Source organism: Hyla sarda, unplaced genomic scaffold, assembly GCF_029499605.1.
Source record: "Hyla sarda isolate aHylSar1 unplaced genomic scaffold, aHylSar1.hap1 scaffold_915, whole genome shotgun sequence".
Lineage (NCBI taxonomy): Eukaryota > Metazoa > Chordata > Amphibia > Anura > Hylidae > Hyla > Hyla sarda.
In genome coordinates this window covers 132819-145226 of record NW_026610944.1, presented here as the reverse complement: position 1 = coordinate 145226, position 12408 = coordinate 132819, and the positions used below count along the sequence as shown (strand labels likewise).

Genomic DNA, 12408 nt, shown 5'->3' with positions numbered 1-12408 from the left:
TCTCGGCCTTTTGGCTAAGATCAAGTGTAGTATCTGTTCTTATCAGTTTAATATCTGATACGTCCCCTATCTGGGGACCATATATTAAATGGATTTTTGAGAACGGGGGCCGATTTCGAAGCTTGCTTCCGTCGCCCTATGCATTGACCCGATATGGCAGTATCTTCGGGTACAGTGCACCACCCCCTTACAGGGTTAAAAAGAAAGATTCCTACTTTCATTGCTACCTGCTTGCTGGCTAGCCAGCTAGCCAGCCCTGTGGGCCTTGCTGCTGCTGCAGCCAAAAAACAAAAGGTGGTGCTGCTGCTGCTTCTGCTGCTTCTGCTTCTGCTTGTGTCTGGCCGCTGTTGGAGCGTCCAGGCACAGGACTTCTGCTGCTGCTGACTAAATGGCCTCCTTAATTGGATCATTTGAGTAGCCAGCACACCTGTGCAGGTAGGGCATGACATGATAGGCAGCTGCCTTGATAGCGGGTGGGTGCTGAATGTTCCTAATTGACAAAATAAGATTAATGCTTATGAAGAAATATAAAATCTCATCCCTTCCCCAATATCGCGCCACACCCCTACCCCTTAATTCCCTGGTTGAACTTGATGGACATTTGTCTTTTTTCGACCGTACTAACTATGTAACTATGTAACATAACATGGGGGGGGGGGGGGGGGTCTCCTGGCTGTTCACACAGGTGTGTCATTGCTGTACATTGACCATGCATTGCTTCTGTGGTATTGCAAAGGCAAAGACAAATGCTTCCAGCCATCCATTGCACTAATGGATTGGTCATCAGCTGGCTGTCTATGTCCCGCATCAATATAGACCAAAGTACAGAGGGTTAGGCTATGCTATTGTGCACCTACCTGATGCATCAGAAGGTGCGAGGCCCTTGCTAAATTCTGTGCACAGACTTTGAGATCTATACTTTAGACTGTATCTAAACCTGCTCCAACATGGACTGACATTCTGGCCTACTTTCAGCCGATGCGACTTGTCTGTCGCTGAACAGTCGCTTTTTATGTATTCAGCACCTATGTATAATGTTGTAAAAATGCTCTAGAAGCTAAAGTCGCAGAAATGTCACACATATTTGGCCTGCAACTTTCTGTGCGACAAATTCAGACAGGAAAAATCAGTATAAATCCTTAGAAAATTATCCCCCAGTGTCTCCATCTGCTGGCGGTATTGAATAAGCATTGCTGCACTGATGGGGTATGCATTAGACGAAAAAAAAGAAGAAAAAGAAGAATAATACGCCCAGAAAAGAGGCGAAAAGGAGAAAAACGTAAAAAAACGTGAAAAAAAAGTAAGAGGAAGAGAAGGGAAAAAAAGGTGGAAATGGGTTTAAAAGTGATTTCGGCGGAGAAATATATATATATATATATATATATATATATATATATATATATATATATACGCGCACACACACACATATATATAAACGTATTCTCCGTTGAGATATTGCAGCCGCTGCTGTGTCCAGGCCCAGGAGCCTTAGCACTGTGCTGTGATGTCACTCAATACCACTGACATCACTAGGTGTAAACAACATCTCTCCTTTGCTGTGTATGTGACTATGGAGCTGTTTGGTGATGTCGTCTATTATGGCCTTCATAGAAGCAACAGGAGATTGTTGCATCCATCTAGAACCCTCAGAACTACAGTGCTATGATGTCACTCACTTCCACAGGCCTTGCAGAGTGTAAACAACAACAACCCAGCTTTGTTGTGTATGTAACCATAGGGATTTGTGATGTCACCTAGAACCTTCACAGCAGCGACAGCTTTATGAGGAGCATCAGCACTGCTCTGCCTGAGCAGAACCATCACCGCCATAGGTTGTCAAATAACCCGGGTTTAACCCACACAGGTAAGTCCAATGGGGTGCAGGCATGTCCTCTATGCTTACAGCTTCCCGTGGGTGTTGGTTTGATACCGTTTGGGGACAGCCAAGGAGGCATCTGCAGGCAACAAAGGTAGGTGTGTGCTTGTGTGTGTGTTTCCTATGCAGATCCTAAGCCCAGTGTCACATGCAAGTAGGAGGAGTAAGAAGGGTTCCTGGCAAATCCGGGTTATGGATTGCATTTAAAAAGGCCCCGTGGGAGTGCAATGGGCCCCTGTCTTGCTGCTTAGCAATAATGGTATGGGTTTAGGTTCTGCTGTGTGTACTGGTGGTTGACTGCCCCCCAGCCCAGAGTGTGCATGGAAAATTGTCTGGCAGCCTCCCTGACAGCAAGCAGTGATAGTGCCCATGAAGGGCACCTTGTTGGGCCCGCCCCTTTCACGGTTATCGCTTCTCGGCCTTTTGGCTAAGATCAAGTGTAGTATCTGTTCTTATCAGTTTAATATCTGATACGTCCCCTATCTGGGGACCATATATTAAATGGATTTTTGAGAACGGGGGCCGATTTCGAAGCTTGCTTCCGTCGCCCTATGCATTGACCCGATATGGCAGTATCTTCGGGTACAGTGCACCACCCCCTTACAGGGTTAAAAAGAAAGATTCCTACTTTCATTGCTACCTGCTTGCTGGCTAGCCAGCTAGCCAGCCCTGTGGGCCTTGCTGCTGCTGCAGCCAAAAAACAAAAGGTGGTGCTGCTGCTGCTGCTTCTGCTGCTTCTGCTTCTGCTTGTGTCTGGCCGCTGTTGGAGCGTCCAGGCACAGGACTTCTGCTGCTGCTGACTAAATGGCCTCCTTAATTGGATCATTTGAGTAGCCAGCACACCTGTGCAGGTAGGGCATGACATGATAGGCAGCTGCCTTGATAGCGGGTGGGTGCTGAATGTTCCTAATTGACAAAATAAGATTAATGCTTATGAAGAAATATAAAATCTCATCCCTTCCCCAATATCGCGCCACACCCCTACCCCTTAATTCCCTGGTTGAACTTGATGGACATATGTCTTTTTTCGACCGTACTAACTATGTAACTATGTAACATAACATGGGGGGGGGGGGTCTCCTGGCTGTTCACACAGGTGTGTCATTGCTGTACATTGACCATGCATTGCTTCTGTGGTATTGCAAAGGCAAAGACAAATGCTTCCAGCCATCCATTGCACTAATGGATTGGTCATCAGCTGGCTGTCTATGTCCCGCATCAATATAGACCAAAGTACAGAGGGTTAGGCTATGCTATTGTGCACCTACCTGATGCATCAGAAGGTGCGAGGCCCTTGCTAAATTCTGTGCACAGACTTTGAGATCTATACTTTAGACTGTATCTAAACCTGCTCCAACATGGACTGACATTCTGGCCTACTTTCAGCCGATGCGACTTGTCTGTCGCTGAACAGTCGCTTTTTATGTATTCAGCACCTATGTATAATGTTGTAAAAATGCTCTAGAAGCTAAAGTCGCAGAAATGTCACACATATTTGGCCTGCAACTTTCTGTGCGACAAATTCAGACAGGAAAAATCAGTATAAATCCTTAGAAAATTATCCCCCAGTGTCTCCATCTGCTGGCGGTATTGAATAAGCATTGCTGCACTGATGGGGTATGCATTAGACGAAAAAAAAGAAGAAAAAGAAGAATAATACGCCCAGAAAAGAGGCGAAAAGGAGAAAAACGTAAAAAAACTTGAAAAAAAAGTAAGAGGAAGAGAAGGGAAAAAAAGGTGGAAATGGGTTTAAAAGTGATTTCGACGGAGAAATATATATATATATATATATATATATATATATATATATATATATACGCGCACACACACACATATATATAAACGTATTCTCCGTTGAGATATTGCAGCCGCTGCTGTGTCCAGGCCCATGAGCCTTAGCACTGTGCTGTGATGTCACTCAATACCACTGACATCACTAGGTGTAAACAACATCTCTCCTTTGCTGTGTATGTGACTATGGAGCTGTTTGGTGATGTCGTCTATTATGGCCTTCATAGAAGCAACAGGAGATTGTTGCATCCATCTAGAACCCTCAGAACTACAGTGCTATGATGTCACTCACTTCCACAGGCCTTGCAGAGTGTAAACAACAACAACCCAGCTTTGTTGTGTATGTAACCATAGGGATTTGTGATGTCACCTAGAACCTTCACAGCAGCGACAGCTTTATGAGGAGCATCAGCACTGCTCTGCCTGAGCAGAACCATCACCGCCATAGGTTGTCAAATAACCCGGGTTTAACCCACACAGGTAAGTCCAATGGGGTGCAGGCATGTCCTCTATGCTTACAGCTTCCCGTGGGTGTTGGTTTGATACCGTTTGGGGACAGCCAAGGAGGCATCTGCAGGCAACAAAGGTAGGTGTGTGCTTGTGTGTGTGTTTCCTATGCAGATCCTAAGCCCAGTGTCACATGCAAGTAGGAGGAGTAAGAAGGGTTCCTGGCAAATCCGGGTTATGGATTGCATTTAAAAAGGCCCCGTGGGAGTGCAATGGGCCCCTGTCTTGCTGCTTAGCAATAATGGTATGGGTTTAGGTTCTGCTGTGTGTATTGGTGGTTGACTGCCCCCCAGCCCAGAGTGTGCATGGAAAATTGTCTGGCAGCCTCCCTGACAGCAAGCAGTGATAGTGCCCATGAAGGGCACCTTGTTGGGCCCGCCCCTTTCACGGTTATCGCTTCTCGGCCTTTTGGCTAAGATCACGTGTGGATTTCTGTGCGTGGTTTGGGTTGAAAGGAGTGGTGATCGGGGCCCTCTTTACGGGGGGCCCTGGATTGTTGCTGAGCTGCGATCGTGGGTTTTACCTGCAAAAATGAGCGAGAAGGCGCGTGGACTTGAGGACACGGTGCGGATCTACGTTCCTGGCGAGCACCGGGGGACGATCGGACTTGACCAAATCGTTGTGGAGATTCTTCGCAAGCTTGATTACCTACAGGTATGGAATGTATTGGCTATACAGGATTTTCCTAGGCAAGGAATTTATGATATTACTTTTTGTGGTTCTGAGATTTGCCAGAGAGTCTATATGGATCTTGAAGAAATGAAGAGGAAAAGTGAGCCTGCTATAATGAAGAAGATTAAAGTGGAACCGTTATTTATGAATACAACAAAGGTAGTAATTGTCCACATGTATAATCCTAAGGTTTCTGATGAAATGGTTACAAACTTTTTGTTCCGGTATTGCGAGGAAGTGAAATTTATAGGAAGACTTAAGAACAAGTTTGGGTACTTTAATTGTAAGAGAAAGTTTATTGTAAAATTTAAAAAAGATGAAGGAATGCAAGATGGAAGGAAGAGCATACCACAGGTGTTTTCTATCGGAGGAGAGAGAGGTTTCTGCTTTTATGAAGGCCAGTTGCAATATTGTAGAAAGTGCCATGCCTATGGCCATGTGCAGGATTATTGCCCTGAGAAAGGAGAATGTTGCAGAAATTGTGGGAAAACTGGTCATGAAGCAAGTATTTGTACAGAGAAGAAGACATGTGATATCTGTGGAAGTGAGGAACATTTGGCAAGAGGCTGTGATATGTGGTATAAAAAGAAGAGAAGTTATGCTGATGCAGCTGGGAATAGAGGAGAACAAAGAGAAAAAGGGGGAGGGAGGTTTGTTCTTGGAGTTGGTGAGAGTGTGAGTGTGAGTGTTAATGTGGCACAGGTGGCTGAGGAAAGTTCTGTGATAGTGGAGCACATTAGCACTCAGGAGAGGTCAGGGGAGGAGGGTGTTTCCACTGCTGTGACTGGTGAGGAGACAGGTGTGGGAGGTGAATTTACCTTGGTGAAAAAGAAAAAAGCAAAAAAAGTGAAAGTGGTGGAGAAAATTGAGACAGTGTATGGTGATGTTCTTTCTAGTGAAGAGGCTATGGATGATATTGAATGTCCAAACCCAATTGTGGGGGAGGAGGAGGGAATGGAAGTTGTTAGGTCATCTCAGAGATCTCTAACACCTGGTCAGAGAGTTTCTCGCAGTAAGGAAGAAGAGGAGGAGGAAGATGAGGATGTGCAGGTTGTGAATAAAAGGTGTAAGACAGGGAGCTGGTCTGAGGATCAGGAAGCCCTTGTTCTTGGTAGTGATAATGAAATAGACAGGGACTCTAACATAGGGTCGCCTGATTGTTTTGCAAGTTTACATAGGAAAGTTGAAGGCCAAAATGTTAATTTCTAAGTTAAGATGGATTTTAAAGCATTTGGTTTTCTTTTCCTAGTTATTATGACTTTGGTTGTAACAACTATTAATGTAAGAAGTATTGAGTCTGAAATTAGGAGAGCTGCAATTTTTGATATTCTTGAGAATGTTAGAAGTGATGTGATATGTTTACAGGAGTGTGCAAAAAAGTCAGCACCTTATGCAAATGAGTGGAAGTGTGGGCAGTCCTTCTGGTCCACATGTGCAGAAAACAAAAATGAAGGTGTTGGGATTTTATTGCGAAACAGGGACATTAAAGTTTTAAATTGCCAAACTTTAGTACCTGGTCGTTGTATGGTTTTAATTTTTGAGGTTTTGGGCCAGAGGATGAGAATTTTTAATGTGTATGCTCCAGCAGAAAAACAAGCACGTTTGTCTTTTTTAGAGTCCCTTAAGTTTTTTATCCCTGGTCGTGAAGATACTATTATTGTTGGCGATTTTAACTGCATTAGATCCGTCAATGATCGTGAGAGCTCTGCTGAGGTTAGAACTGATATTACTTCCAATGTTTTAAATCAAATTATTCAAGACTTGCATTTTACTGATGTTGGACTGATGGTTAGCACTGATGAAAGATATACGTACATATCAGATAGTGGCCGCTGTAAATCCCGGATCGATTACATCCTGGTCTCTGATGGGATTAAGGTGGTCCGGTGCAATCAAATGATGTCAACTTTCTCAGACCACAAGATGGTGTCGGCTGAGATAAGTGTCACAGAGTCCCTTCATTTTGGGAGGGGGCTCTGGAAATTAAATGTAAGTCTATTGGAAGATGAGGAAGTAATGGCTGGTTTTAATCATGTGTTTTTATCCTGTGTTTCTAAACAACCTGATTTTAGTAATGTCTTAGTGTGGTGGGAATGGGCTAAAGGAGAGTTTTCTAATTTCTTTAAGATGTTTTGCATAAAGAGAGCACAAGAGAAGAGGAGGAGTGATGAAAGGCTTGTATCCCGGTTAGAGACTCTCTATAAGTTTAAACGTGTTGGTGTGGAGGTGGAGGATGAGATTGTTAAGGTGAAGGGGGAGATGAAAAAAAGGTTGTTGGAAAAGGGAAGGAATATTGTATATAAGTCTAAAGTGCAGCACCTAGAAGAAAATGAGCAGTGTACACGGTATTTCTTTAAAAAATGTTTTAATGCTAAAGGTGTTTTTAAATCTGTTTTTACCCCTACGGGGGAAGTTTTTGGAGAGGAGATGGTGAAGGAGATTGGCAGATTTTATGAGACACTCTTTAGTAATAAGAGCAGAGCCAGTGAGACGGAGATGAATGATTATTGTAATATTTTGGAGAATAATGTTCCTGTTGAAAAAGTAGATTTTTTGATTGATGATGTTAGTGAAGGGGAGATCAAGCAGGCCCTGGATAAGATGGCCAAAGGGAAGACACCAGGCTGTGATGGTCTCCCCGCTGAGTTTTATTCCGCGTTCTGGAATATTTTAAGTAAAGAGTTTACACGGGTGGTGCAATATGTTTTTAACTCAGGTGTTTTAGCTGAATCTATGAAGAAAGGGGTCATAACATTAATTCATAAAAAAGGTGATGGCAGAGATCTTAAAAATTGGAGACCTATAACTTTATTAAATTGTGACTACAAGATAATTGCTAAGATTGTGGCTAATAGACTGAGTGATGTAGTGGACCACCTTGTGGGAGAATACCAAGTTTGTGCAGTACCGAAAAGAAAAATAACAGATAATTTATTGCTTTTAAGAGACTCTATTTATTACAGTAACTTTAACAAGAATGCACTGTTTGTTGAGTCCATAGATTTCGAAAAGGCTTATGATAAGGTTGCACATGATTTTATGTTCATTGCTTTAAAACACTTAGGTATTCCAGAAAAGTTATTATCTGTTATTATGAGTTTTTATCATGGGGTGACAAGTCAGATTTTAGTAAATGGGCATGTGGGGCCTGCTTTTAATGTCTTGTCTGGAGTCAGACAGGGATGCCCACTCTCCCCAATTCTGTTTATATGCGTTATAGAGGGCCTGTTGAAGAATGTGCAGAAAGATAAATGTGTGAGTGGTGTTTTTATTCCAGGTAGTGATGGTAGTAAGTTAAAGGTTTTAAGTTATATGGACGATGTGGTTTTTACTTGTACATCCCAAGCAGATCTCAACAGAGTAAATTTGCATGTGAGGATTTTTTGTTGTGTGGCTGGGATGAATGTGAACTGGGGGAAGTGCCAATTATGCAGTTTTGGGAACCAAGAGAATATAGTAGTGGATGGTGTTAAGGAAAAAGAAGACATTGAAGTGCTAGGAGTGATATTTGATAAATACCTCAAAGGAAAGAAAAGTTATGAGACTTTGGACAGTAAAATTGAGAAGAAGCTATCCTTCTGGAGGTTAAGGAACTTGTCACTTAAAGGGAAAGTTCTTATCATTAAGTCTGTAATCCTACCGCTTCTCTTGTATACGGCTATGGTGCTTCCTCCAGGGAAGTTATGGACTAGGAGAGTCACAAGGAAGCTTTTTGTGTTCTTCTGGGGGTCTAAGATGGAGAAAATGAGAAGAGAAGAAGTGATGAAGAGTATGAATTTGGGCGGATATAACTTTCCAAACATTGATCTGTTTTTAAAGGTGCACTATTTTCTTTTAATTTTTAAATTGATACAGTGCAATAATAGGGCGGCAGACATGAGTAAATACCTTGCAGGATGGTTGTTTTCCAAATGGGGCTGGTGTGAGAGGGATTTGAGGAGACCCATAGCACATGTGATACCTACCTTCTATGTGCTCCTCAGGTCTTTCAATGATCAATTTGGTTTGAGCTCTTTAGGTGAACCTGATAAAAAGAAAATAGAACAAGAAATAAGGAAAAATGAGAGATTATATGAAGTACCATTCTGCACTAATGCTCAGTCTGTGAAGCTTTGGAAGTTTTTTAAAGTTATTGGACTATCAAACAGACAAAAAGACGTTAGTTGGATGTCCTTTCATGGCTGCCTCCCAACCCGATCTTTTTTAAATGGAAGAGGTTTGAGAATAAGTGACAGATGCCCAAGAGAGGGTTGTGGAGGTAGAGAAGACTTAGTGCACCTTTATTGGGACTGTTTTTATGCAAAAGAATTTTTTATGTTTTTAAAGAAGTTTTTAATCCAACTCACTGGATATAACAGTTTTTCTTTTGAGAAAGTTTTTATTGGTCAAGATCTTAGTAAAAAGGAAGATACACGTACTAATTGGATTCTTTTTTCTGTTTTTAAAGAGGTTTTATGGGACTCACGCAATTTGCTTGTTTTTAAAAATGTTGTTATTTCTCCGAGGGAATTGAAAAGATTGTTTTTAGGAAGGATTTTTACTATCTTTCTACTGGACAAAAAGAGAATTGGTGAAGAAGAAGCGGAGAAAATCTGGATGCATACACGATGGAAAAATTTATAAGAAGTACGTAAAGGAGAAAGCTGTAAGTTTTTGACCAATTTCTGTGATTGTTTTTGACATGTTTTTTTGTTTTGTTGTTTGGTCACTTTTTCTTGGCACTCGGTTCCCTTAGTTAGTTTTTTCCGTATGATGTTTTTTCAGATATTGTTTTAAGTGACGAGTCTTGGTAGGTGACCTGATGATCGTCCAAACAATAGTCTGTAACTGAGGAAAAAAAAAAAAAAAAATCTGTTCTTATCAGTTTAATATCTGATACGTCCCCTATCTGGGGACCATATATTAAATGGATTTTTGAGAACGGGGGCCGATTTCGAAGCTTGCTTCCGTCGCCCTATGCATTGACCCGATATGGCAGTATCTTCGGGTACAGTGCACCACCCCCTTACAGGGTTAAAAAGAAAGATTCCTACTTTCATTGCTACCTGCTTGCTGGCTAGCCAGCTAGTTAGCCCTGTGGGCCTTGCTGCTGCTGCAGCCAAAAAACAAAAGGTGGTGCTGCTGCTGCTTCTGCTGCTTCTGCTTCTGCTTGTGTCTGGCCGCTGTTGGAGCGTCCAGGCACAGGACTTCTGCTGCTGCTGACTAAATGGCCTCCTTAATTGGATCATTTGAGTAGCCAGCACACCTGTGCAGGTAGGGCATGACATGATAGGCAGCTGCCTTGATAGCGGGTGGGTGCTGAATGTTCCTAATTGACAAAATAAGATTAATGCTTATGAAGAAATATAAAATCTCATCCCTTCCCCAATATCGCGCCACACCCCTACCCCTTAATTCCCTGGTTGAACTTGATGGACATATGTCTTTTTTCGACCGTACTAACTATGTAACTATGTAACATAACATGGGGGGGGGGGGGGGGGTCTCCTGGCTGTTCACACAGGTGTGTCATTGCTGTACATTGACCATGCATTGCTTCTGTGGTATTGCAAAGGCAAAGACAAATGCTTCCAGCCATCCATTGCACTAATGGATTGGTCATCAGCTGGCTGTCTATGTCCCGCATCAATATAGACCAAAGTACAGAGGGTTAGGCTATGCTATTGTGCACCTACCTGATGCATCAGAAGGTGCGAGGCCCTTGCTAAATTCTGTGCACAGACTTTGAGATCTATACTTTAGACTGTATCTAAACCTGCTCCAACATGGACTGACATTCTGGCCTACTTTCAGCCGATGCGACTTGTCTGTCGCTGAACAGTCGCTTTTTATGTATTCAGCACCTATGTATAATGTTGTAAAAATGCTCTAGAAGCTAAAGTCGCAGAAATGTCACACATATTTGGCCTGCAACTTTCTGTGCGACAAATTCAGACAGGAAAAATCAGTATAAATCCTTAGAAAATTATCCCCCAGTGTCTCCATCTGCTGGCGGTATTGAATAAGCATTGCTGCACTGATGGGGTATGCATTAGACGAAAAAAAAGAAGAAAAAGAAGAATAATACGCCCAGAAAAGAGGCGAAAAGGAGAAAAACGTAAAAAAACGTGAAAAAAAAGTAAGAGGAAGAGAAGGGAAAAAAAGGTGGAAATGGGTTTAAAAGTGATTTCGGCGGAGAAATATATATATATATATATATATATATATATATATATATATATATACGCGCACACACACACATATATATAAACGTATTCTCCGTTGAGATATTGCAGCCGCTGCTGTGTCCAGGCCCAGGAGCCTTAGCACTGTGCTGTGATGTCACTCAATACCACTGACATCACTAGGTGTAAACAACATCTCTCCTTTGCTGTGTATGTGACTATGGAGCTGTTTGGTGATGTCGTCTATTATGGCCTTCATAGAAGCAACAGGAGATTGTTGCATCCATCTAGAACCCTCAGAACTACAGTGCTATGATGTCACTCACTTCCACAGGCCTTGCAGAGTGTAAACAACAACAACCCAGCTTTGTTGTGTATGTAACCATAGGGATTTGTGATGTCACCTAGAACCTTCACAGCAGCGACAGCTTTATGAGGAGCATCAGCACTGCTCTGCCTGAGCAGAACCATCACCGCCATAGGTTGTCAAATAACCCGGGTTTAACCCACACAGGTAAGTCCAATGGGGTGCAGGCATGTCCTCTATGCTTACAGCTTCCCGTGGGTGTTGGTTTGATACCGTTTGGGGACAGCCAAGGAGGCATCTGCAGGCAACAAAGGTAGGTGTGTGCTTGTGTGTGTGTTTCCTATGCAGATCCTAAGCCCAGTGTCACATGCAAGTAGGAGGAGTAAGAAGGGTTCCTGGCAAATCCGGGTTATGGATTGCATTTAAAAAGGCCCCGTGGGAGTGCAATGGGCCCCTGTCTTGCTGCTTAGCAATAATGGTATGGGTTTAGGTTCTGCTGTGTGTACTGGTGGTTGACTGCCCCCCAGCCCAGAGTGTGCATGGAAAATTGTCTGGCAGCCTCCCTGACAGCAAGCAGTGATAGTGCCCATGAAGGGCACCTTGTTGGGCCCGCCCCTTTCACGGTTATCGCTTCTCGGCCTTTTGGCTAAGATCAAGTGTAGTATCTGTTCTTATCAGTTTAATATCTGATACGTCCCCTATCTGGGGACCATATATTAAATGGATTTTTGAGAACGGGGGCCGATTTCGAAGCTTGCTTCCGTCGCCCTATGCATTGACCCGATATGGCAGTATCTTCGGGTACAGTGCACCACCCCCTTACAGGGTTAAAAAGAAAGATTCCTACTTTCATTGCTACCTGCTTGCTGGCTAGCCAGCTAGCCAGCCCTGTGGGCCTTGCTGCTGCTGCAGCCAAAAAACAAAAGGTGGTGCTGCTGCTGCTGCTTCTGCTTCTGCTTGTGTCTGGCCGCTGTTGGAGCGTCCAGGCACAGGACTTCTGCTGCTGCTGACTAAATGGCCTCCTTAATTGGATCATTTGAGTAGCCAGCACACCTGTGCAGGTAGGGCATGACATGATAGGCAGCTGCCTT

At 43.1% G+C, this 12408-nt stretch overlaps 4 non-coding genes across 4 annotated transcripts; all 4 read left to right on the top strand.

Moving 5' to 3' along the window:
• On the top strand, window positions 1-185 carry LOC130349461 (U2 spliceosomal RNA; the record flags this gene model as incomplete). The annotated part of the gene is made up of 1 exon (XR_008886782.1): window positions 1-185. It is a non-coding gene; the product is annotated as a U2 spliceosomal RNA (small nuclear RNA).
• Window positions 186-2283: 2098 nt separating this feature from the next.
• On the top strand, window positions 2284-2474 carry LOC130349457 (U2 spliceosomal RNA). Its single transcript, XR_008886779.1, has one exon. It is a non-coding gene; the product is annotated as a U2 spliceosomal RNA (small nuclear RNA).
• Window positions 2475-9662: 7188 nt separating this feature from the next.
• LOC130349475 (U2 spliceosomal RNA) lies at window positions 9663-9849 on the top strand. The gene has a single exon (XR_008886792.1). It is a non-coding gene; the product is annotated as a U2 spliceosomal RNA (small nuclear RNA).
• Window positions 9850-11943: 2094 nt separating this feature from the next.
• On the top strand, window positions 11944-12134 carry LOC130349456 (U2 spliceosomal RNA). Its single transcript, XR_008886778.1, has one exon. It is a non-coding gene; the product is annotated as a U2 spliceosomal RNA (small nuclear RNA).
• The last annotated feature ends 274 nt before the right edge of the window (window positions 12135-12408 follow it).